The sequence below is a fragment of the Arachis ipaensis genome, chromosome B9 (genome assembly GCF_059453495.1).
Source record: "Arachis ipaensis isolate K30076 ecotype BB chromosome B9, ASM5945349v1, whole genome shotgun sequence".
Classification (NCBI taxonomy): domain Eukaryota; kingdom Viridiplantae; phylum Streptophyta; class Magnoliopsida; order Fabales; family Fabaceae; genus Arachis; species Arachis ipaensis.
Genome location: NC_142444.1, coordinates 131456972 through 131462539, shown reverse-complemented (window position 1 = coordinate 131462539; position 5568 = coordinate 131456972). Strand labels below are relative to the sequence as shown.

Genomic DNA, 5568 nt, shown 5'->3' with positions numbered 1-5568 from the left:
CAGGATCATAGACTTCTTCTTCAGAAGATGCCTCTTGAGTACTGTTGGATGCAGCTTGCATTCCATGCAGACTCTGAGAGATCATATTGACTTGCTGAGTCAATATTTTATTCTGAGCCAATATGGCATTCAGAGTATCAACTTCAAGAACTCCCTTCTTCATAGGCGTCCCATTATTCACAGGATTCCTTTCAGAAGTGTACATGAACTGGTTATTAGCAACCATGTCAATGAGTTCTTGAGCTTCTGCAGGCGTTTTCTTTAGGTGAATGGATCCACCTGCAGAAGTGTCCAGTGACATCTTTGATAGCTCAGATAAACCATCATAGAATATATCCAGGATGGTCCATTCTGAAAGCATGTCAGAAGGACACTTTTTGGTCAACTGTTTGTATCTTTCCCAAGCTTCATAGAGGGATTCACCTTCTTTCTGTCTGAAGGTTTGAACATCAGCTCTAAGCTTGCTCAGCTTTTGAGGAGGAAAGTACTTGGCTAAGAAAGCCGTGACCAGCTTATCCCAAGAGTTCAGGCTGTCTTTGGGTTGAGAATCCAACCATAATCTAGCTCTGTCTCTTACAGCAAAAGGGAAAAGCATGAGCCTGTAGACTTTAGGATCTACTCCATTAGTCTTAACAGTATCACATATCTGCAAGAATTCAGTTAAGAACTGAAAAGGATCTTCAGATGGAAGTCCATGAAACTTGCAGTTCTGCTGCATCAGAGAAATTAGTTGAGGTTTCAGCTCAAAGTTGTTTGCTCCAATGGCAGGAATGGAGATGCTTCTTCCATGTAAATTGGAATTAGGTGCAGTAAAGTCACCAAGCATCTTCCTTACATTATTATTATTTTCGGCTGCCATCTCCTTTTCCTGTTCGAAAATTTCTGAAAGGTTATCTCTGGATTGTTGTATTTTAGCTTCTCTTAATTTTTTTCTTCAGAGTCCTTTCAGGTTCTGGATCTGCTTTAACAAGAATGTTCTTGTCCTTGCTCCTGCTCATATGACAAAGAAGATGGCACAGAAAAAATAGTAATAATAATATGGATCCTTTATACCACAGTATAGGGATCCTTGTGTTAGTAGAAGAAAAGAAGGGAAGAAAATCTGAACTCAGAGAGAGAGGGGGTTCGGATTTTTGGAGAGTTGAAGGAAAGATGTTAGTCTATCAATAAACAAATAGAAGAAGATGAGAGGGGGAAGTGAATTTTCGAAAACAATTCTTGAAAAAGAGTTAGTGATTTTTGAAAATAGTTTTTGAAAAAGGTTAGTATTTTTTTTCGAAATTTTTTTTAAATAAAAAATAAAAATAATTAGTTAATAAAAAAGAAATTTTTGAAAAAGAGGGAAGATATTTTCGAAAATTAGAGAGAGAGAGAGTTAGTTAGGTAGTTTTGAAAAAGTTAAGAAACAAAAAAAAGTTAGTTAGTTAGTTGAAACAAATTTGAAAAGATAAGAAGTTGGGAAGTTAGAGAAGATATTTTGAAATCAAATTTTGAAAAAGATAAGATAAGAAGATATTTTTTTTGAAAAGATATGATAGAAATTAGTTTTTGAAAAAGATTTGATTTTTAAAATCACAATTAATGACTTGATTCATAAGAAATCACAAGATATGATTCTAGAACTTAAAGTTTGAATCTTTCTTAACAAGCAAGTAACAAACTTCAAATTTTTTGAATCAAAACATTAATTGTTTGTTATTTTCGAAAATTTTGAAAAAAATAAGAAAAAGATTTTTGAAAAATATTTTTGGAATTTTCGAAAATAACTAAGAATTTTGAAAAAGATTTGATTTTTGAAAAAGATTTTGAAAAAGATAAGATTTTCAAATTGAAAATTTGATTTGACTCATAAGAAACAACTTGATTTTAAAAATTTTTAAAAAAGTCAACTCAAATTTTCGAATTTGATGAGAGAAAAAGGGAAAGATATTTTTTTGATTTTTGAAATTTTTATGAAAAACATGAAAATTATGCAATGCATGAAATTTTTAGATCAAAACATGTGATGTATGCAAGAGTGCTATGAATGTCAAGATGAACACCAAGAACACTATGAATGTCAAGATGAACATCATAGACACAATTTTGAAAAATTTTTAATGCAAAGAAAACATGCAAGACACCAAACTTAGAATTCTTCAATGTTTGGACACTACGAATTCAAGAATGCATATGATAAACATGAAAAGACACAAAATAAAAAATCATCAAGATCAAGCAAGAAGACTTACCAAGAACAACTTGAAGATCATGAAGAACACTATGAATGCATGAAATTTTCGAAAAATGCTAGATGCACATGCAATTGACACCAAACTTATGATATGACTCGACTCAAACGAGAAACACAAAAATATTTTTGATTTTTATGATTTTCTAATTTTTTTTGGATTTTTATTTTATATTTTTCGAAAAATTATTTAGAAAAAGGAAAAATAAGGATTCCAAAATTTTTAATATGAATTCCAGGAATCTTGCCATGTTAGTCTTAAAGCTCCAATCAAAGAGTCTGGCATGGCTTAACAGCCAGCCAAGCTTTAACATATAATTACATGGGCTGGAGTGATTAGTTGAATACTAATCCCAAAGTAGTTTGGGTATGGCTTTACAGCCAGATATGATTCAACATATTTCATGAAACACTAGAATTCATTCTTAAAAATTTTGAAGCCATAGAATAATTTATTTTTGAAAACAAATTTTTTTTTTTGAAAACTTTTTTTTTTCGAAAACAAAGAAGAATTTTTGAAAGATTTTTAAAAAATTTTTGAAAAGAAAACAAAAAGAAAATTACCTAATCTGAGCAACAAGATGAACCGTCAGTTGTCCAAACTCAAACAATCCCCGGCAACGGCGTCAAAAACTTGGTGCACGAAATTGTGATCTCCAGGCTCGAACAAATCCTGGTAATGGCTCCAAAGCTTGATGCTCTGATCTTAATTCATAATTGTCACAACTTCGATACAACTAACCAGCAAGTGCACTGGGTCGTCCAAGTAATACCTTACGTGAGTAAGGGTCGAATCCAACGGAGATTGTTGGTATGAAGCAAGCTATGGTCACCTTGTAAATCTCAGTTAGGCAGATATAAAGTGATAATGGTGTTTTCGAATATTATATAATAAAATAGGGATAGAGATACTTATGTAATTCATTGGTAGGAATTTCAGATAAGCGAATGGAGATGCTTTTCGTTCCTCTGAATATCTGCTTTCCTGCTATCTTCATCCAGTCAGTCTTACTCCTTTCCATGGCTGGCTTTATGCAAGGGCATCACCGTTGTCAGTGGCTACATCCCCTCCTCTCAGTGAATAATATGCTCACGCACCCTGTCACGGCATGGCTATTCATCTGTCGGTTCCCGATCATGCTGGAATAGGATTCACCCTCCTTTTGCGTCTGTCACTAACGCCCAGCACTCGCGAGTTTGAAGCTCGTCACAGTCATTCAATCATTGAATCCTACTCGGAATACCACAGACAAGGTTTAGACTTTCCGGATTCTCTTGAATGCCGCCATCATTCTAGCTTACGCCACGAAGATTCTGGTTAGGAAATCTAAGAGATACTCATTCTAGCTTATTTCATGTAGAACAGAAGTGTTTGTCAGGCACGCGTTCATAAGGGAGAAGGATGATGAGCGTCACACATAATCATCACCTTCATCACGTTCTTGGGTGCGAATGGATATCTTAGAAGTGAAATAAGAAGAATTGAATAGAAAACAGTAGTACGTTGCATTAATCTTTGAGGAACAGCAGAGCTCCACACCTTAATCTATGGAGTGTAGAAACTCTACCGTTGAAAATACATAAGTGAAGGTCCAGGCATGGCCGAGATGGCCAGCCCCCTAAAACATGATCAAAGGATCATAAGGTAATCCAAAGATGGTCTAAAAGACTAGTAAGAGGTCCTATTTATAATAAACTAGTCACTAGGGTTTACATGAGTAAGTAATTGATGCATAAATCCACTTCCGGGGCCCACTTGGTGTGTGTTTAGGCTGAGCTTAAGTGTATCACGTGCAGAGGCCATTTGTGGAGTTGAACGCCAGTTTCTGTGCCAGTTTGGGCGTTCAACTCTGGTTTTGGATCCTTTTCTGGCGCTGGACGCCAGATTTGGGCAGAAGGCTGGCGTTGAACGCCAGTTTACGTCGTCAATTCTTGGCCAAAGTATGGACTATTATATATTTCTGGAAAGCCCTGGATGTCTACTTTCCAACGCAATTGGAAACGCGCCATTTCGAGTTCTGTAGCTCCAGAAAATCCACTTTGAGTGCAGAGAGGTCAGAATCCAACAGCATCAGCAGTCCTTTTTCAACCTCTGAATCTGATTTCTGCTCAAGTCCCTCAATTTCAGCCAGAAAATACCTGAAATCACAGAAAAACACACAAACTCATAGTAAAGTCCAGAAATGTGAATTTAACATAAAAACTAATGAAAACATCCCTAAAAGTAACTAGATCCTACTAAAAACATACTAAAAACAATGTCAAAAAGCGTATAAATTATCCGCTCATCAACACGTTATTGGGACTCACCTTTCCCAATAACGTTGAGAGTCTTCCCTTACCCCTACGTTAGAGTCCACGTTAACTAGGTTAACGTGGCTCTTAACGTAAGCTTGCAAATCCTTCGAGAACGTTAGTGACACTTACCTTTGTCACTAACGTTCCAATGTGCCCCTACTTCCCACGTTAGAGTCCACGTTAACTAGGTTAACGTGGCTTCTAACATAGCAATGATAGCCATTTCCAACGTTAGTGACAAAGGTGAGTGTCACTAACGTTGGCTCATCCTTCCCTTATCCACGTTAGCTTCCACGTTAACTAAGTTAACGTGGGAGTTAACGTTGCTCACATTGGCTCATTCCAACGTTAGTGACAAAGGTGAGTGTCGCTAACGTTGGCGATTCTTGCTCCCTCCACGTTAGCTTCCACGTTAACTAAGTTAACGTGGGAGTTAACGTGGCTCATTGTGGCTTAGCTCAACGTTAGTGACAAAGGTAAGTGTCACTAACGTTGGCTTCTCTTTTGCTTCTCAACGTTAGAGTCCACATTAACTGAGTTAACGTGGCTCTTAACGTGGCCAATTGTGAGCTTGGTCCAACGTTAGTGACAAAGGTAAGTGTCACTAACGTTGGCTTCATTTCTTTCTTTCACGTTAGAGTTCACGTTAACTAAGTTAACGTGACTCTTAACGTGGGCTATTATGGCTTCGAGGGCGTTATTGGCGATTACTTTTCTCATTAACTTTGTAAGTTAGCTCCCATTCCATATTAGAGGTCATGTTAGTTAGACTAACGTGGCTGCTAACGTGGTTCTTCCTTGCTTCCTTTGTCCTGAAATCAAGCAATAAAGTGCATCAAAGCTCTAGTCCCAGTCATGGGAAATGCATCATCCAATTTGTCATTAAATTCATGCAAAATCCTCATGAAATCATGTAAAGTGCACAATGTATGCTTGAATCAAGATGTAAGTGAAATTCTACCCAAAACTTGCTTATTCCCTAAGAAAATGCATGAAACTACCCTAAAAACAATAAAGAAAAGGTCAGTAAAACTGGCCAA

General features: G+C 36.5%; 1 non-coding gene across 1 annotated transcript; it reads left to right on the top strand.

The window, feature by feature from the left end:
* Nucleotides 1-355: 355 nt before the first annotated feature.
* LOC148546345 (small nucleolar RNA R71) lies at nt 356-463 on the top strand. Its single transcript, XR_015900754.1, has one exon. It is a non-coding gene; the product is annotated as a small nucleolar RNA R71 (small nucleolar RNA).
* Nucleotides 464-5568: the final 5105 nt, after the last annotated feature.